Here is a 21,202-nt window from a genome sequence, read left to right as displayed (position 1 = left end):
ATCCCAAACTGTAGCATCGCAAGCAAGAAGTCAAAGATTAAACGAAAGCAATGAATAATTCAAGTGCAAATGTTACACAATTTCAGAACGATTGTACAAATAATAATAATAATAAAGAAACACAAGGGAAGACTTGGGCCCAGCTGGGGGCGGGGAGAGCCATCAGATACCTGTGCCATGTATTACAGTGTCTGCCTGCGGGCAGGAAAAGCCGTGCCATGTATCAGGGTGCCTCATGTATCAGGGTGCCTGGCTGTGGGCAGGAGGAGCCATGTCATGTATCAGGGTGCCTGGCTGTGGGCAGGAGGAGCCATGTCATGTATCAGGGTGCCCGGCTGTGGGCAGGAGGAGCTGTGCCATGTATCAGGGTGCCTCATGTATCAGGGTGCCTGGCTGTGGGCAGGAGGAGCTGTGTCATGTATCAGGGTGCCTGGCTGTGGGCAGGAGGAACCATGCCATGTATCAGGGTGCCCGGCTGTGGGCAGGAGGAGCTGTGTCATGTATCAGGGTGCCTGGCTGTGGGCAGGAGGAACCATGCCATGTATCAGGGTGCCCGGCTGTGGGCAGGAGGAGCTGTGCCATGTATCAGGGGGCCTGGCTGTGGGCAGGAGGAGCCGTGCCATGTATCAGGGTGCCTGGCTGTGGGCAGGAGGAGCCGTGCCATGTATCAGGGTGCCCGGCTGTGGGCAGGAGGAGCCGTGCCATGTATCAGGGTGCCCGGCTGTGGGCAGGAGGAGCTGTGCCATGTATCAGGGGGCCTGGCTGTGGGCAGGAGGAGCCGTGCCATGTATCAGGGTGCCCGGCTGTGGGCAGGAGGAGCTGTGCCATGTATCAGGGTGCCTGGCTGTGGGCAGGAGGAGCCGTGCCATGTATCAGGGTGCCCGGCTGTGGGCAGGAGGAGCTGTGCCATGTATCAGGGTGCCTGGCTGTGGGCAGGAGGAACCATGCCATGTATCAGGGTGCCCGGCTGTGGGCAGGAGGAGCCGTGCCATGTATCAGGGTGCCTGGCTGTGGGCAGGAGGAGCCGTGCCATGTATCAGGGTGCCCGGCTGTGAGCAGGGAGAGCTGTGCCATGTATCAGGGTGCCCGGCTGTGGGCAGGGAGAGCTGTGCCATGTATCAGGGTGCCCGGCTGTGGGCAGGGAGAGCTGTGCCATGTATCAGGGTGCCCGGCTGTGGGCAGGAGGAGCTGTGTCATGTATCAGGGTGCCCGGCTGTGGGCAGGGAGAGCTGTACCATGTATCAGGGTGCCCGGCTGTGGGCAGGGAGAGCTGTGCCATGTATCAGGGTGCCCGGCTGTGGGCAGGGAGAGCTGTGCCATGTATCAGGGTGCCTGGCTGTGGGCAGGGAGAGCTGTGCCATGTATCAGGGTGCCCGGCTGTGGGCAGGGAGAGCTGTGCCATGTATCAGGGTGCCCGGCTGTGGGCAGGGAGAGCTGTGCCATGTATCAGGGTGCCCGGCTGTGGGCAGGGAGAGCTGTGCCATGTATCAGGGTGCCTGGCTGTGGGCAGGGAGAGCTGTGCCATGTATCAGGGTGCCCGGCTGTGGGCAGGGAGAGCTGTGCCATGTATGAGGGTGCCCGGCTGTGGGCAGGGAGAGCTGTGCCATGTATCAGGGTGCCCAGCTGTGGGCAGGGAGAGCTGTTGGATACCTGTGCCAGGTATGAGAGGGCCAGCAGTGCCCTTATTGTGACTATAAAGGCGTCCCTCTGTTTATTTACTTGACACAATGTTACCTGTTCCAGGTTGTGCCACCAGATGGGCATCCGCACAGTTTCTTTCCATAACACTATAAGGCCCCGCTGAAGCACTCAGCTTAGTAACAGCAATCTCTCCGCACCAGCCCGTCACAATTTAAAGTAAAAGTTTCCTCCTGCATTAGGCGCCTTTGCACACACCCCTATACGTTCCGCATGGAACAGCCCAGTGCAAGGGGAGCGCTACCGGCAGGTTTATCCCAAAGTGTGAATGGGGGGGGGGGGGGGCGCTACACACCAGCGCTATTGGGGGGGGGGTGACTGCCCCAGGAACCTGTGTAACCCTATGGGGGGGGAGAGAGAGAGGTAGGAGCAAGAGAAGCGGCCGAATAGAAGCAAAGTGCAGCCCCGGCCGCTTCTTCCTCAAGTTGCACAATTTCCACAACTCCGTTTCCCTGCCCGGCTTCCTTGTTTGGAGACAGCGGGACCATTCCCCGCACTTGTATTACTCACTATTACATTCACATTTTAACCCTTGCTTGGGCAGACAAGTCTCCAGTGAGAAAAAAAAAGTCTCCCGCTCCTCCCCCCCCCATCGCGGAGTTGGTAACGACCTACCTTTTGTGTTAGCCTTGCAGAAGTAAGCGGCCACGGTCGGTACCATGAGGGCTGGGGGGGGGATGCAGAGGAAAGGGGCTTCGCTCAGGGTCCCAAGTAGCCAGGGCAGGGGAGGCAGGAGGAGGCATGTAAAGCCAACGGTGCCTGCTGACAAACGCTCTAACTGGGAGAGGGAGCGGGAGAGAGACTATTTACTGCACTGTTTACACTAGAATGAGTAAACGGCCCTGTGATCAGAATGTACAAGTGCAGGAGGGGGGGTCACAGTGTGTGTGTGTGTGAGTGTGTGTGTGTGTGTGTGTGACAGTTGCACAAGAAACAGCCCATCTCAGCCCTGGGACACACAGCAGCACCGGGCTGTCCCATCAGGACAAGGAGAGGGGGGGACTGGGGATGCAGGAAAGTTAGGGGGGGGGTCAACCTGCCAGCCCTCCAGCTGTTACTGCACATTCCCCACTGGGAGTTGCTGGGATGCCCCTGGGCAAATGCCATAGTCCTACTGCCTTTTAGGAACCTACTTACTAAGTTTCTGTTAGGGAATTTGTTGCCTTATTGCTTTTTGGCGCATTTATAAAAGGTGCATTTTGTGTGAGCAGCATTTTTACTGGTTCCCCACACTAATCATGTTTTTATGCACTTTAATCTGACTGCATACAGGTGCCAATGGGGAGCCGAGGGGACTCAGCGCTAGGGCGGTGGCACTGGGTGCAATTGCCATGTTTTTGTTTTACCCATAATGCTAAATCCCCCCCAGAATCCCAGTGCCATAGCAGCTGTAGGGGGACATGAGTCTGTAACACTCACAGTATTGGGCTTACATTTTTATTAAGTGTCGTCGGCATCATTTCTGGTGTTGGGTGCAAGAGGTTGGGTGGCGCATCTGATTCTGTAGGCGACTGGCACAGGCTGCCATGGGAACCCTACAGCAACCACTCTGGCCAGCACACTGGCTATTAACATTTCCCATTGGTGCATCAAAGGGGCAGGACTAACTACTGTTGAATATTAATTGACGCATCAAAGAGGTGGGGCTAGCTACTGACACTTATTAATTAGTGCATCAAAGGGGCAGGACTATCTACTGCTGCTTATTAAAGGAAATGTAACGCTAAAATTTTGTAAGTAAAAAAATCTATTCTACCCTGCTCCAATAAATGCCCTATCCTGCAACCATTTATTATTTTGAATGCTTTATTAGAAAATACCTGCTAAAACTTGGCTTCCGGTCATTTGAAATACATGGATGCAGAAGAAGCAGAATCCACTATGCGACGATCGATTGATCGATCCTCGCCCGACTCCTTCCTATACAGAAGGAAGGCTAGGAGGAGAAGTCGATCATCGCATAGTGGATTCTGCTTCTTCTGTATCCATGTATCGCTGTATTTCAAATGACCGGAAGCCAAGTTATAGCAGGTATTTTCTAATAAAGCATTCAAAATAATAAATGGTGTGCAGGGTAGGGCAATTATTGGGGCAGGGTAGAATAGATTTTAGTGTTACTTTTCCTTTAATTGGTACATCAAAGGGGCAGGACTAACTACTGTTGCCTATAAATTGACGCATTAAAGAGGTGGGGCTAGCTACTGCTGCTTATTGATCCATCAAAGGGGAGGGACTATCTACTGCTGCTTATTAATTGGTGCATCGAAGGGGTGGGGCTATCCACTGCTGCTTATTAATTGGTGCATCAAAGGGGCGGGACTATCCACTACAGCCTTTTAGGTTCTCAATTTGTTTTATGGCTGAAATGGCAGTGGGTGCTGAGCAACCTGCGGCCCTTCTTATTCAGCTTTGTAGAAAGCAATCTGGGCCATGCAGTGGGGTTTTCACACAGAGCTACTTAGTAGCAGCTACTTGTCACAGCTAATAAACGCCAGAAAATCCCCTGCCATAGACAATAGTGAGAATTGCCTCTGCTAAAACACACGTAGAGACAATTCTCAGTAAATGATCAGAATTGTCTGTTTTAGTAGCCGTGACAAGTAGCTGCTACTAGTAGCTCTGTGTGTCTTCACCCTTAATTGCCACTTTCCATAGGGAATCAGTGAGAAATAAACTGGGACTGATCCAGAGCCTGTAGAACTGCAGTGCTTGCTAAAGGCAGCGGCAGCGGCTGTTTGTCGGCTCTGTGCTTATTGCTGTTGTGGAGTTTGTTCCTGACTCCCTGGCAGCGGCACAGGCTTTGCTCCCAAGAGGGGGCCCCTCACTCTTTCGCGAGTGCAGCGGCGGCGGTGGCGTTTGACAGGGAGGTAACCATATTAGGATGTGTATGGTAAAGTAAACAATAACATAGTTGCAGAGAAATGGAATTTTTTTTTTTTTTACTTTTACAGCTAATGGTGTTGGTGTCAGCGCTGTGTTCCCATCCAGTTCTGTTTGCTTGTTTTAACAGGCCTTTCATAACAAGCTTCCCTTCCCAACGGCCCTCTGTAAAATGGGGGTTTTGTTTGGGGGGGGGGGAGAGATACAGAATGCAGTGCTAAGCTTTCAAATAAACAATAGCTGCTTAATACAGAGTGTGATGTACTCTGCGCTCCCAAGTGCGTCTCTTTAACCCTTTCCTGCCACACTATCAACCTGCAGTGCCCCCCCCCCCCACCCCATACACGGGGGTCCTGCCAGGTACCTCAATCCTACACAAGGGGCCACACCTCTAGGACAAGGGGAAATACATTAACACAAGCTCTAATTATTATTATTTTCAGCTCATTTTTTACCCTCCCTCAGTCTCTTCAGAACTAAACTGCCAGACTCCCTCTTGGGACACTCACACAGCAACGGAACTGGCACTTATATTGCAGTGTCACCCACTAAATACCCTCCTATTTGTGTCTGTAAGTTACCCTCCTATTTAGATTGTAAGCTCTACAGGGCAGGGACCTCCATCCTATTGTCTTATTGTCACTTAGCTCTGTGGAATCTTTAGTGTAACTGTACTTTTGGTTTGTATTCATTATTGTACTTTGTATTTATCTATTACTGTAATGACCCCATTTGTTGTATTTATTGTTGCACAATGCTGCGTATGTAACACTATATAAAATACAAATATACATACGTACTGTACATATACAGAGCTGATACACCATGAAGCAAGTGGGAGGGGATGTTAGGGAAGCACCACATCCCTACTATTTTGGGATTCGGACGAATAAGTGAAAGATTTCGATGAATACTGAACTGAATGGAAGGGGTAAAGAGAACTTTGTACAGTTAGAAATTTTCAGCTTCCGTGTTTATGTGACAAAATGTCAAGTGATCTTGAGGATTTGGATTGGGTTCGGCCAGACACGTGAATTTGTCCGAATCGGAATCCCTCTGAAAAAGACTGAATCCCAAACCAAATTCTGGATTAAATAAAGTGATAAATACCGTCTACTACTGAATCTAATGGGAGGAGCTAACTACCACCATTTAAAAAACAGTTCATCTAAGGGGAGGGGCTATAGCTGTATAGTTAGTCCCTCCCCATAGATTCACCACTATCTACCTGGGCAGTGATAGTGGCAAAACAACAATTACCAGTGCAGCAACCATAGCCCTACTCATATGTAAAGGTGGCCACACACGTGGTGATTTGCGATCTTTCATTCGACCATCGTTCACACGAAAGATCGTTCCAATCCGCCACTAACGTTCAGGGCTGAAACGGCAGATAAGGAGGTACAAACAATATGAATTCTACCTCCTTCTGCCGATTCAGTCCTGACGGCAGATTTTGCTCAGGCGCCTTCTATGGCACCCGATCAAAATCTTTTAACCCACCCTATCGGCGAGTCGTCCGATATCAGCAGCTTCCTGCGATATCGGTCGACTCGCTGGCATGGCATACACGCACCAAATATCGCACGAAACGCGTGTATGGCCAGCTTAAGTGCTAGGTTAAGGCTTTATCATGAAGAAAAACAAATCATGCAATTTTTAGAATGCAGAAACCCATGATTGGGCACAGAGGGGAGCAGCGGAGAGGCAAGTGGGGGTATTAGAAGGGAGCAGCAGAGAGGCAAGTGGGGGTATTAGAAGGGAGCAGCAGAGAGGCAAGTGGGGGTATCAGAAGGGAGCAGCAGAGAGGTAAATGGGTGTATTAGAGGGGAGCAGTGGAGAGGCAAGTGGGGGTATCAGAGGGGGCAGTGGAGAGGCAAGTGGGGGTATCAGAGGGGAGCAGCAGAGAGGCAAGTGGGGGTATCAGAGGGGAGCAGCAGAGAGGCAAGTGGGGGTATCAGAGGGGGGCAGTGGAGAGGCAAGTGGGGGTATCAGAGGGGGGCAGTGGAGAGGCAAGTGGGGGTATCAGAGGGGGCAGTGGAGAGGCAAGTGGGGGTATCAGAGGGCGGCAGTGGAGAGGCAAGTGGGGGTATCAGAGGGCGGCAGTGGAGAGGCAAGTGGGGGTATCAGAGGGCAGCAGTGGAGAGGCAAGTGGGGGTATCAGAGGGGGGCAGTGGAGAGGCAAGTGGGGGTATCAGAGGGCGGCAGTGGAGAGGCAAGTGGGGGTATCAGAGGCAGCAGTGGAGAGGCAAGTGGGGGTATCAGAGGGGAGCAGCAGAGAGGCAAGTGGGGGTATCAGAGGGGGGCAGTGGAGAGGCAAGTGGGGGTATCAGAGGGGGGCAGTGGAGAGGCAAGTGGGGGTATCAGAGGGAGGCAGTGGAGAGGCAAGTGGGGGTATCAGAGGGCGGCAGTGGAGAGGCAAGTGGGGGTATCAGAGGGCGGCAGTGGAGAGGCAAGTGGGGGTATCAGAGGGGGGCAGTGGAGAGGCAAGTGGGGGTATCAGAGGGGGGCAGTGGAGAGGCAAGTGGGGGTATCAGAGGGGGGCAGTGGAGAGGCAAGTGGGGGTATCAGAGGGCGGCAGTGGAGAGGCAAGTGGGGGTATCAGAGGGCAGCAGTGGAGAGGCAAGTGGGGGTATCAGAGGGGGGCAGTGGAGAGGCATGGAGGGGGGCAGGTTGTAGAGGGGCATCTTTACTAATATGTCTCTGAAAACTGCTATTTAGTGGGACCTCGTATGGGAAAGGGTACTGGGCTATGCCGGTACCAAGAGTTAGTCCTGTTGGGCTGGGAGGCAGGAGTGCATATGGTTCAGTTCCCAATAAAAAGGAGACATCAGACTGCCTGTTTATGTGCCGGGCTTATTAAAAAAAACAATGGGGAATTTAACAGACATATCAAAATCAATAAATCAGCGCAACAGGCAGCGGTTCAAAAGTTCAAAGACACGATGTCCAGTCCGAGTCGCCTCGGCACCCAACCAATAATAAGGCGACTCCATCACTTCTCATAGGCGAGACAGCTTCATGGCTTGGCTTTCATTAGCCTGTCTCGGGGAAATCGGCCAGCTATTTGTGTATACGCTAAAGCAAATTAGCCATCTCGCCGAGCGCCATTTCCACTGGGCTGGAGTTTTGTTGCGGAAAGGAGTAAATAAATAAATCAATACGTTTGGGGGAGAGTAAATTTGCTACTGGCCCCGGCGTAAGTGAATTTATTGGGTGCATTTGTTTCAATAAAGCCCACGGATGGACAGTTATTTACAGTAAGTCTATGGGCGGAGTGAAACGCGTGCAGTCGGAACCTAAAGTCGATGAATGAGCTGAGCGCTGCCTGGAACACAGGGGGGGGCTGTTTCACAGGGGTCAGCTGATCTGCAGCCTCCTTGGCACCATTTGATTGACAGTTTTTCTTGTGTTTACATGGGCAGACACAATGATTTAGTGGCTGCAACAGGCTCTGATAACCTAGATAATCTAGAGCAGTGCAACATTCGGGCTCCCCAGTAGCTCACAGCTACAGGTATCAGTCATTCAGTCACAGTTCTGGGAATATCAAGGATAGCAAATAAGTGTTCACCCCCCAAAACTCACCCTAATTGAAGGGCATTCCACCCAAATCAAATATCGACTAGCCGACTCCTGCTACAATGATTCAAACGGTCAGAACGAGCAGCGCAGAGAATAGCAAGGGACAAGCGGATACTTCTGGAGATTTCAAATGAATGCATATTGGAAAGTTGCTTGGAATTAAATTATATTATCATTGGTTTTCGTGTTTCTTCTTTTTTTTTTAATGTAGGAAACGACAGAGCTAATTTTTCCAGTTTTCCTGTTGATATTGATGCATTTGCTGTTACTGTACTGAATGTACCCAGCAGTCCCAGCTGTTTCAATGGACAGCAAACACTATACAGGCATCAGGTAAACAAAATGCACTATCCCTCTCCCTGTGTATACATATTAATCACTGAGAGAAAGAGAGGGGCCCGGCAGCAAGGTGTGCGCTCTAAACCCAGAAATCCCAATCATCTGCCCTTCTGCAGCCAATCCCCATACTCTATGGTATCTATGGCATCAACAGCGGCACGAGTACTAGGGCCCACATCGAAATCATTGTAGCAACCCTAACCCTTAAGGTGCCGATACACCTTAAGATCTGCTCACTTGGCAATGTCGCCAAGTGAGCGGATCTTCTCCCGATATCCCTCACCTACGGGTGAGCGATATCGGGAGAATCCAGGGAAACCCCAGGGCCAAACGATCAAATTATACTGACGGGTATAGGCAAAGTTGGTCCGGGGACCGCATCAACAAGCTGATGCGGTCCCCGATCCGTCTAGATTTTTTAACCTGCCCGATCGAGATCTGGCAGGCCCGTCGGTAGTGCCCATACACAAGCCAATTATCTGCCAAATCGGTCTAAGGGACCGATATCGGCAGCTAGAATCGGCCTGTGTATGGGGACCTTTAGTGAAGGTGAGCTTTGAGGCAAACATATACTTATCAGACAGAGCCCAGCTGGGCTATCTAGCAACCGCAGGGTCTGCCCCCTAAATTATCACTCCCAGGGCATTTACATTCTTACCGGTGGGATGGCATTGTGGGGAGATTAGTCCCCCACGACAATAAAGATTTGTCGCGGGGCGATTAATCTCCCCGTCTGCCGCAGCAGAGTTGCTAGTAAAAGCTACTTGTCGTGGCTACTAAAATGTTGATCATTTACTGATAACTGTCTCTAGGTGTGTTTTAGCAGAGGCAATTCTCATTATTATCTGGAGTTTAGTAGCCGTGGAAAAGTAGCTGCTACTAGTAGCTCTGTGTGTCTTCACTGATGCATCTAATTTTTACTTTCACTGATTCAATTATATCATATAACACAGCCATAGTGGGTGCTGCACAGATTCTCTGCAAAGCAGAGGGATTTCAAGTCCCAAAATCCACCACTTCACAATGGAACAAGGTGAGGGAGGGGTTCCATGACACTAAAGGGCATTTGTCAGACTATCATGATTTCCTTTCCATCTGTGGAATTGGGTATGTCTGTGTATAACCATAAAGGCATTTCTGTTTATTTTTGGACATTTATGTACCTTTTTCTACATAATCCCAACTGAATGGTCTCATGTCAGAAAGGGCAGCATATTTTCCCTTTAATCGTCTGGATTCTGCTACATTGTTTCAAAAGTCAGAACCACCAGGGTAGAGAACAGAAAGGGACAGATAATGCAGCTGCATTTCCAAATACAGGTAAGGGACCTGTTATCCAGAAGGCTTGGGACCTGGGGCTTTCCAGATAAGAGATCTTTCTATAATTTGGATTTCCATACCTTAAAACTACTAAAACATCATTTAAGCATTTAATAAACCCAATAGGATTTTTTTGCCCCCAATAAGGGGTAATTATATCTTAGTTGGGATCAAGTACAGGTACTGTTTTATTATTACAGAGAAAAGGGAATCATTTAACCATTAAATAAACCCAATAGGGCTGTTCTGCCCCAATAAGGGGTAATTATATCTTAGTTGGGATCAAGTACAGGTACTGTTTTATTATTACAGAGAAAAGGGAATCATTTAACCATTAAATAAACCCAATAGGGCTGTTCTGCCCCCAATAAGGGGTAATTATATCTTAGTTGGGATCAAGTACAGGTACTGTTTTATTATTAGAGAAAAGGGAATCATTTAACCATTAAATAAACCCAATAGGGCTGTTCTGCCCCCAATAAGGGGTAATTATATCTTAGTTGGGATCAAGTACAGGTACTGTTTTATTATTACAGAGAAAAGGGAATCATTTAACCATTAAATAAACCCAATAGGGCTGTTCTGCCCCAATAAGGGGTAATTATATCTTAGTTGGGATCAAGTACAGGTACTGTTTTATTATTACAGAGAAAAGGGAAATCATTTTTTATATTTTGATTAAAATGGAGACTATGGGAGATGGCCTTCCATAACTCCGGATAAGGGGTCCTATACCTGTAGCTTTACAACCAGTGATAAAACCTGCGACAGTGTGTATAATGATCATATATTGGCAAGCTGCTGAGAATGTCATTCCTGTTCATTAAGCGCAATGTTACCCTATATACGGTATATAAATACATTTCTATGTCCCTCATTTTAAACCTGCAGTTTTTACCCATAATCCCCGCCTACTCTCGGAATTATTTTTTTTACTGGTGGTTTTGGGTTCCTGCGAGCCTGTATCTGTCTCACATCAGTACCCAGCCAGCACATCTCTCTGTTCTCTAATAAGAGGAAAAGGCATTAGGACATCTTATTTACTTTTCCTTAATATCCCAGGTTTCTGATGTTTCAGCAGCGCCGTGCCGCTTAATGTTAACTCTGTCCTCTGCCGTGACATTGGCGCCCGGGATGGAAGCGTGTCAGATACGGTAACAGAGAGGAATGGGGAGAGAGATGGGAGCGACTCCCTAATTCATTTTGATGCGTGCGCAGCTGACAGAATATCAAGCAGGTGCTGCATTAAATTGAAACAGATAAAACTTGACTCTTAATGGACGCATTGTTTGCTCGTAATTACCGGCCCCGTGAGCAGCGTGGCGGAACAACTGGCGGCACAAGTTGACAATGGTTTGCGCTTGTTTTAAATGTATTTTGGTTTGTTTGTGTTGATTTGTGCTTCATGGATTGCAAGGCTGGGGGCTTTTACACACGGGCGTTTGTCGATGTGCTCCACCGGTGTTCGGCGCTTGCGTGCCCCTGAATGAGTACGGACAGATCTGGAAGAATGGGCCGAAGGACGTAGGAAAGCTCCACAGCAGCGGGATGCAACTAGAAACAGCCCAAACTGCCCCGGGGGCCAAACAAATGGATCAACCCAATATGGCTCAACCACATGGTGGGCAATTGGCTAAACATCTGCTCATTTGGCAAACTGTATCTTGTATTTATTTGTATTTATTGTTTGTATAAATGTATTCTACTGTACATCGCTGCGTACATAAGTAGCACTTTATAAATAAAGATATACATACATACACACATACAAACACCAAACAAGCAGATCTTTACCTGATCTGGCCACCAACACAGTGGGGAAACACTGGGTAAATTTGCATCTGGGCAGTAACCCATAACCAATCAAATATTTGCTTTCATTGTTCTACCAGCAGCTGGCTGAAAAAAATAATCACACATTGGTTCCTACAGGTTACTGCCCAGGTGCAAATTTGCCCAATGGTTTTAAATGAACCCCATATTGGGATGATCCAATCATTTCAACCTGGGACCAATAGTCAAATCTTAATGGAGATCAGTGGTAAAAGTCCTCATCCAACGGCGATTTCAATCCTTTCCGATCATTACTTAGATTGTAAGCTCTACGGGGCAGGGACCTCCTTCCTACTGTGTCTCATACCACATGGCCCTTACTCCCTGTGTATTTATATATATTTATTGTATTTATTATAACACTTGCCCTCCCTGTGTGTAATTGTGTATATTGTAAGACTGTACAGTGCTGCGTACCCTTGTGGCACTTTATAAATAAAGTTATACATACATACATACATTGCCCGACCAATTTTCAACCAGATATTGTTTGGGCGGGTCCCCCCTAGGGTCTCATATATGTGCCAACACAGACTGGAGGGGTATGTTGGAAAATGCCAATTCTTAGTCACTTTACTATTGGGCCTCATTTGTTTTAGTTTTTGAATTATTCAAATTATTATTTCTTTTCAAATTCTCTTGACTGAATTTTACATTTAATCCATCAGACTATTTAACTTTGAAAAAGTGATATAAAACTTTTTCCATATAGAATGACAGCCTATTTTTTCTCTTCAAACCATTATCTGCGTTCTTCTTTCCGGCTTTCAAATGGGGGTCGCTGACCCCGGCAGCCAAGAAACTATTGCTCTGTGAGGTTACAATGTTACTGTTACTTGTTAGTACTTATGTTTCTATTCAGCCCTCCCCTATTCATCTTTTATTCCGTTGATTTACACCACTGCCTGGTTGCTTGGGTCAATTGGACCCTAGCAACGATATAGCTGCTGAAATTCCAAACTGAACTGCAGCTGCTGAACAAAAAGCTAAATCATTAAGCAAAGGAAAATTGCTATTTCACTCAGATTATCACTGTCTGCATCATCTTAAAAGTTCATTTGGACGTGAACTACCTCTTTAAATAAATCTGCTCAATGTATAAGGAAATGTACTATTATGATAGATATGTTTTTTTAACATGGTAAAACAATTACCCTTGTTATAAAATGCACCCTAGTTGAAAGGATACTGTTGTCAGAAAAATTGGGCAACGGGGGTCCCTGGGGGGTGTGGGGGACCCTGGGGTGGCAAACCTGTTGGGGGGCCCCGCACACCACAGTCCAATGCTGTTAATGAAAGAACCTGTAATTCTAAGCAACTTACCATTATTTCCAAACTTATCTGCTTGTCCCCTGCTCTCCTCTGCCCTGGTGGTTCTGACTTCTGAAACAATGTAGCAGAAGCAGACGATTTACAGCCCTAAAAGAAGCAAGGCAAGGCCGAACTGCCACATTTTCCTCCAAGAGACGGAACCAGCAGGGCAGAAAGGGACAGACGGACGCTGCTCCAATAGCAATTACATTTCCAAACAACTTTAAAGCCACTGAATATCTGAATATCACCCCTCTTTAAAATAAAAAAAACACTGTTTACCAAAATATATTTTCCTCTTTACAAAGGTGCGATACGGTTTTACCAACGGGGCACATTGGTGAAGTCGGTTCCCATGGAGGAGAAGGAAACAGGGGGAAGAAGTTGTTGATAAGACAGCGTGTAACTTTGAAGTGCACGGCGATTCCTTTGAGCACAATGCTGCGTATTTCTGCTGTGAGTTTAATGATGCGCTCCGATAAGCACTGAACAGACAACACAGGGCCGGGGGAGGAATTCTGGGGGGGTAACAGAAATCTTTGGAGAACATATTTGCGTCTGGGATGTTTGGATGCCAGATAAGGGGCAGAATCATGAAGAATAATATGAGCGGATGATAAGGATGAGGCATTGTGGCTAAAGTGCATATTGTTCCATACAGTGGTGACACCATGCAGCTAAACAGGGAGCTTGGGGAAGGGAGAAGGTTCCCTTTGCAAATGAATGAGACAGGGAAACATAATCATATTTGTTATTTGTCCATCAGAGAACTAGGAGATGGGAGAAAGTTCTTGGGATATGTGAAAGTTAGGCTAATGTCAGACCAGGCGTATGGCGTATATTTTCGCCAAGCTAAAAAAACGCTTGCCAAAAATACCGCCATGCGCCTCCTACCTGTGCCTGCACCCGAATGAATGGAATACGCTCGGGTACAGGCACATGTAGCCAATATCTGCATAAAACCGCAAGAGAATGCAAAGGCAATACAAGTTGCAATCTGCTCATTTAATGAAATAACCAAACGATTGCATATTCTCCTGATGTACCCACCTGAGGTGGCCCTAGGGCCACACAATTGGATTAAAACAGCGGACATCAGACCGAGAACCACATCAACGAGCCAATGTGGTCCGATGGAAAATCAAACAAGTCAGAAACTATTGCTCTGTGAGGCTACAAATGTATTATTTATGTTGCCTTTTATTTCTTATCTTTCTATTCAGGCCCTCTCCTATCTCTCATTCAAACCACTGCCTGGTTGCCAAGGTAAACAAGACCCTAGCAACCAGACAGCTGCTGAAATTCCAAACTGGATTGCTGCTGAACAAAAAGCTCAATAACTGATAAAAAAAAAAACACAAAAAATGAAAACCAATTGCAAATTGTTTCAGAATATCAATGTCTGAAAGTGAACAACCCCGTTAAGAACATCGGGAGCAGCGACTGCCTCAATTCCCCTCCCTGACCCATCAGAACACCCCGTTTGCCATTAGCCTAATGGTTTCTGGGAAACTGGAACGTAAGGTGCCTCACTGCCCCCCTACACCTCCTGGTTCTCGCTGAGATCTGAGACAATCTGTTGATTTCCTTCCACACTATCTCACTACGCACTCCATAAAAAAAAAATGAATTTGCTCAAAACTATTGCTATGAAGTGGGAAAAAAATTCCACAGAGGGAAGAGGAAAAAATAAATAAATAAAAAGCCGGGGCCCCATATGTTTTCATTTGCCAGTAAATGCCGTTTGCTGTAACAACAGAATTGCACAGAGAAGAGGGGAGAATGCAATAATGTAAACAGTTCTGGAATGTGTCTGTGTACATATAAATATGCCCTTCTTCTGCCTCTGCGCCAGCCTCTTCCAATAACACAATATCGCACATCTCGGCTCTCGGGGCTTCTCACCGACGCTCAGGATTTTAGAGTCAATTTATAGAAATAAAAGATGGGAGAGAAGATTCATTGGGACGCGCTACGTTCCTACAATCTCCTGTCTCGTTAAAAAATTCCACTCACTGGACTTTCTATTTGTGTTGTGATTTGATTGCCATGGAAATGCCCGCCGCTGCGTCTCCAACCCGCCCGCTGTACAAGTATCCCGGAGTCAGGAGAGCCGCGCTATTCACCTGTCAGGCACAAGAGTCTCAATTAAAGGACAACTAAGGCTTAACAAGCAATAGGCTTCAACAGCGGCGCATTATGTTTTGGGGTTCTGTACCAGCCCAAGGCCCCCACAGCCCTTTAGCAGGGAAGATCTGTGCCCCTGAAGATGCCCCCAGTAGCCCCCCATCTTCTTTTCTTTACCCAGCACAGGCTCTGGGCTGCTGTCACAATATACTGTATATATATATATATATATATATATAAACAATAAAACTCTGATTTGTCATTAATTCAGATTTACATTATATTGCAACTGAAAACCAGTAGATTTCTGCCTCAAAATTTAATAATCAGCCACGCAGCATCAAACAGACCTCGCTTTCTGCTAATGTTGTGCTGCAATTATTTCCTACAACCCCTAAGCCGAAATTTCAATGGCAGCCAAGAGCGTACTGAGCATGTGCAGTGCCACTGACACACAATAGATGGCCTAACAAGATCCATGATGGCTAGCTCCTGTGCACAACTGGGTTTTTAGCCTAAAGCCACAGGCAACAGGGATACCTGCACCCCCATTCAGTACTGCTTGTAAGGGGGTGCAAGTCCCTTGGAAGCCCAGGTGATGACAGTGATACATTCCTATCAGGGAAGCTGGCAATGGCTAAGGCACGAGCTGTATCTGTAGCTGCATTGTCGTGCCACAAACGCTAAATAAAGGGAAGGAGTTGTTACAAGGATCAGCGCCTCCACTTTACTGCAAGTTCAATACACATTGCTGAGTGGGACTGCGGCTTTATAGGTTTAATGACACTATTTAGTGACTCTGACAGGAGGAAAATCAATTAAGTACACAATATCACACTGTCATCTCCATTCAACACACATAAAATTAAGTTAAACTCCCTGCAGTTTCTGTGTTAAGTCTGAAGCCATTCAATATCACTCGGCTTAACCCTTTAGCAGTGGCGGCAGGCTCTGGGCACGTCCCATATCATGCTACCTGGGAGGTTGAGTACCACAGGCCAGATCGATTCATGAGTCTCTATCTCACATCCCTGTTCTACCCACAATCCATTGCAGCAATTACACACATTAACCACTAATAATCAGTTAGGACAGGAATGCGACATATTTCTAAGTGGACTCTTTTACTTTTACCCACAACGCAGCATTTTTTTCCCATGATTCCAGCATAATGCAGGGGTCAGCAGGGGGAGATGCGCCTACCACACCATGTTTAAACCAAGCACTAGCTGGAGAGGTTGGGGAGCGGTTGGGCTAATGTGACCCATCTCTGGGAGCAATTGCTCACCCCAAACCTGTCCAAGCTGAGGATTTGTGCCAACCCATGAATCCCAAATTGACAAAGTTGCCTTTGTACTTTGACATGAATCAGATGCAATTGTGGTGGTGGGGGGGTCATTTCCAGCATTTGGCATCAGAGCGACGTGTGGGTTAGGGATTCATGGGTTGGCCCAAAATCCTCAGGTCGGACAGGTTTGGGGTGACCAATTGCCCCCAGATATGGGTCACATTAGCCCAGTTACTCCCCAAACTCTCCAGCTAGCGCTTGGTTTAAACATGGTGGTACCTGCAGGGTTTCCCTATGTCAATAAGCCCAATTGCATGAGATTTCCAATGGGTGAAAGGCAGCGGGCACTGAGTGCAACTATATGGAAGGGCACATTGGCCCAAGACAGTAAACATGGGGTGCAGCAACGATTTGATCCCCCATTTAAGGGGTTAAAGGAAGGAGCCAATGGCTCTGCACAACAATCCCATGCCTAGCTGTGTAACCCTGATGGGAGCTGCAGAGCAAATGAAATCTGGATGCACTTAAGAATTAAATATACATAAAATGCAAATTCATTTGTAAAGGCAGAACCAACTGCACAATGTCGTTTATTTTAATGTGCGGCGGCGGCGGCGCTCTGTGTGTGTGTTAGTGCCAGGAAAAACAGATTCATTAGGTACACTACCCAAACGGCAACATGTAAATAAATCACGTTCATTTTGGGAGATTTCATGGGCCACTAGGGATAGCTAAAAGGCAATTATATAAAGCTGATGCGGTTTGGAGAAACAAATGACATTTCTGCTTTAGTCGCTGAGTAATTCGGGGCCGGCGTTGCTAGACTTCTACCTCCGGCTCTGGCTGAGGATGGAGGGGCAGCAAAGGGACCCTGTCTGGGGGGGATGCACTCAGAACTTGTCTTATTGTCTATCTAAGGGACAGGTTTGAGCATAAAACAAGGCAATATAATTATGTTCTCCTGAAATAGACACAAGGATATAGGTTGTAGCAAACATTACTTTTATTTAATGCATCCGACCCTACAGGTTACACATCAATTGGCCCAACGCATTTTGTTAATGGAACCTGGAATCTGTCGGCTAACAAATTGCTGGGACTGCACTGAATGAGCCGGTGGCACAGAGGCTCATTGGTTATTACCAGTAGCAGATCCCATAAGGCCTATTCAGGTAGTTTCCTGGAGCCTATAGTTGGCGATAGGGGGCTAGGCTTGGGAACAGATTGGGCACCTTAAGGGTGAAGACACACGGAGCTACTTGTAGCAGCTACTTTTTCACGGCTACTAAACACCAAAAAATCCCCTGCCATAGACAATCCTGAGAATTGCCTCCACTAAAACACATGTTGAGACTGCTTTCAGTAAATGATCAGCATTGTCTATTTTAGTAGCCACTAAAAGTAGCTGCTACTAGTGGCTCCATACGTTTTCCCTTAAGGTTAAGGTGATACAGGAGCAGATTTTAAGGTGCCAATTTAGACCATTCAGACAGATTTGACAGCTTACCTGTCTGTGTATGGGGCCCTCAGACAGGTCTACCTGACCAATTTCTGGATGAAAATCAGGCAGATGTTGATTGGGCAGGTTGGATTAAGAACCGCATTCAGCTCACGAGTGGGGTCCTCACCCCATGTAAACCTGTTAATGATTTTTTTTGACATTTTGGGGAACGATCCAGGCATTTAGCAACCTCCCCAAACAAGTGGATCCTATAATGTATGGCCAGCTTAAGCCTGCCCAGGTCATCCCACTGATGGGGTTCTGAGATTGATTCCTGGATACTTTAGACATTAGGATATTGTGCTTCTATAGCTGTAAACATGTGGGGCCACACATACAACCACCTCCGCTGGGTGAAACAAGCACAGTCAGCCGACTATGATACTGTCAGGCCTGTTATGAAAACTGGGCACAAATTAACCCAATTATGATGCAATAACCCTGCCCCAACATCATTAATCCATTAATCACCTGTTTTCAGTTACACACTCCCACCTTGATATTGAAAGTTTGGCAACCAGACACCAATTTATTTCTTTGGGGCCAAAATAATGTTGCAAGTGCAGCTTTTAGACTGTCAGCTCTATTGAGCAGGGCCCTGTATCGATTATTATCTGCATGAAATGTATATGTTTGACGTACCCTCCCTTCTACTGTACAGCGCCACATAATAAGGGTTAATGACAGTAGAACTGATCATTCTGCCCAGGGAATCGCCAATAAATAGGGCTTATTTATACCATTCAGCTCTTGTGGGGTCTTCGGCACAATCTAGACTTTCTACGTGGCTTTCAGCCAAATCTGATGGAACTGAATTATTGCCCCCAGGGGTTACCTGCTCTGCCCTTGCCCAGAAGGAAAGATTCTCCCCCAGTCAGTGTCGGACTGGCCCACCAGGATACCAGGAAAACTCCCGGTGGGCCCAGGCGTCAGTGGGCCTTCTTGCTTCTAACTATTTGACCAATTGCATGGTCATTCCCTATTTCTGTATGGGAATAAAAGATGGAAGGATAGAGAAATGGAATAATAGTTTAGAAAGTGGGCCCCTGGCATCTCGGCCCGACACTGCCCCCAGTTGCGGCAAAGCTTGCGCTCCAATGAGAGCTGCAGTAGCGCGGGGGCTGTACATGGAGATACCTGCGAGCGCGCCCGAGGTCTGGGTGTTTATCACAATCTTTAACCAGCATTCGGAAGCCTGCGCAGCACATTAAGGCTGGTAACAGCTCATGAAAAATACAGTGCAAAAGTGCTAGTGGCAGAAACACTTAACTTCCCTGTTAGCAGCCTCTCTCATGTGGCACTTTAACACCAGAAAGTTGTTTATTATGTTCCGTGCCAGGCAAAACTGATTAAATGGGGCTCTTAAGAATCAAAGCGTTAGAAATTCATGAAAATAACGGCAAGCCATAAATTCAGTGGAATTAAAAGCTTAGAGGAGTTCTATTAACATTCGAGGGTGTTTGCATTGTTAATACAGATCTACAGAGATGATTCTAAAAAAAAATAATAATAATAAAAATTCCGGCAAAGCCGGCACTATCTGCAACGGCACAGGCTCGGCACCACCGGCCCAGAAAGCCACAGATTCTCACCAAATAAACTTCCGGTTCTTTTTACATTTAAAGTTCTAAAGGTTTTGTTGGAAAAAGTAGAAGCAGCGCCATGTACCAGGAGTCAGCCCTAAGGGCTATAAATACAAAATGGTAAATAATATTAATCATTATTAATGCATTATAACCAGACAATACCAGTTTCCCAAAAAGCAGATGCTGGAATGGAAGAAGAAGTTCTAGTGTGATGTTACTGTATATAAATAATATTAAACTATACACATAGTTAGTTAGGCAAAAATGTAATCTATAAAGGCTGGAGTGAGCAGATATCTAACATAATAGCCAGAACTCTTTCTCCTTTACAGCTGTCTAAGCTGTTAGCAGTCAATAACCAATCAGTGACTTGACTTGAAGGGGTGCCATATGGGCCAAAACTGTTCAGTTAGTTTGTGAGCACACAGGTCTGATTCAAAAGCAAACTAACTGAACACTTATGTCCCATGGGGCCCCCCATAGAGTCACTGACTATCTAACAGCTTAGAGAGCTGACGCAGGAAGTAGTGTTTTGGCTATTATGTTAGACATCTGCCCACTCCAGCCTTTAGAGATTACATTTTACCTAACTAACTATATTAAAACTTTTTTTATTTGGCGCAGTCTGTTTGTTTAACCCAGTTTCAGTTTTATACTGGACTATTCCTTTAAGATCTTTTTGTTTAGTGGGGATGTCAGTGGATCCCCAGGGCCAACAATAGAAGGAGCCAATAACAGGGCCCCATGGAGACCTGCGGGGAGAGGAAGGCGTGCTATGTCTTTCCTGGACAGTGTCAGACAGTAATTTCTACAGACAGTGGACACAAACTGGCCATACACTTAAAGATCTGGTCATTTGGCAAGGTCGGCAAACGAGCAGTTTTTTTAGTGTATGGCCAGCTTTAGTTCACTGTCTGTAGAAATTACAGTCGCCAAACAAGCAGATCTTTCCCCGATATGCCCACCTTTATACTGGATATTGATGGGATTCAGAGTGAGGACTGCATCAATTTGCCGATGCGTTCTTTGCCCCGATGAGATTTTTAAACCTGCTCAATTGACTTCTGGATTTTCAGCCAGATATTGGTCAGGCAGGCCAGTCTGAGGGCCCCATACACAGGCCAATAAGTTGCAGACTGACTTTCAGTCTGTGTATGGCCACCTTAAGTATCAGCCCATGTATGGCCAGTTTGTGTTGTGAAAATGGAGCAAGAAAATGCATGATAGGTGTGTAACAGAGATGCCAACCTGAACCTTGAGTGATCCAGATGCATATTGGTGCCCTGACCCTGCCCCCTGTTCTGCCCAATCCCACCCCCTGTTCTGCCCAATCTCGCCCCCTGTTCTGCTCAATCCCACCCCTGTTCCACCCGATCCCGCCCCTGTTCCACCCAATCCTGCCCGTGTTACGCCCAATCCCGCCCCTGTTACCCCCAATCCTGCCCCTGTTTCACCCAGGCACCCTGCCCTTCCAACCATGCTTCCTTCTCTACTGATCTAGGATTTTGTGTGACGATTCTCTGCCATTCAGTGGCAATGGGTGACAGGTGTATTACTGTGTGTAACTGGGTGTGGGGGTCTTACATTGAAGTGACTCAAAAAAAATACAGTGAGTTGGCAAGCCTTAAGATTAAGACAGATCATGAACTGAAATGGGAACTGAATCCAAAGCGTCAGAGAAGCAACAATTTATTGGTGAGACCGAAAGGGACCAATTTTTAAGCTGCAGAGCTG

At 47.0% G+C, this 21,202-nt stretch overlaps 1 protein-coding gene across 14 annotated transcripts in view; it reads right to left on the bottom strand.

Annotated features, from left to right (window-relative positions):
- Positions 1 to 21,202, bottom strand: part of foxp1 (forkhead box P1) — a 544,572-nt gene that overhangs the window by 266,521 nt on the left and 256,849 nt on the right. The window contains exon 1 of one of the 14 annotated variants that reach the window (XM_031901197.1): positions 1,735 to 1,824. The exons of the other annotated variants lie outside the window; for them this stretch is intronic. The gene's annotated coding sequence lies outside the window, so the exon portion shown is untranslated. Of the gene's footprint in view, positions 1 to 1,734; positions 1,825 to 21,202 lie in introns of those variants that run through there. 14 annotated transcript variants of the gene reach the window in all.

The sequence above is a fragment of the Xenopus tropicalis genome, chromosome 4 (assembly GCF_000004195.4).
Source record: "Xenopus tropicalis strain Nigerian chromosome 4, UCB_Xtro_10.0, whole genome shotgun sequence".
Taxonomy (NCBI): domain Eukaryota; kingdom Metazoa; phylum Chordata; class Amphibia; order Anura; family Pipidae; genus Xenopus; species Xenopus tropicalis.
The sequence above is the reverse complement of the archived record's forward strand: the minus strand, read 5'-3'. Positions and strand labels throughout refer to the sequence as shown.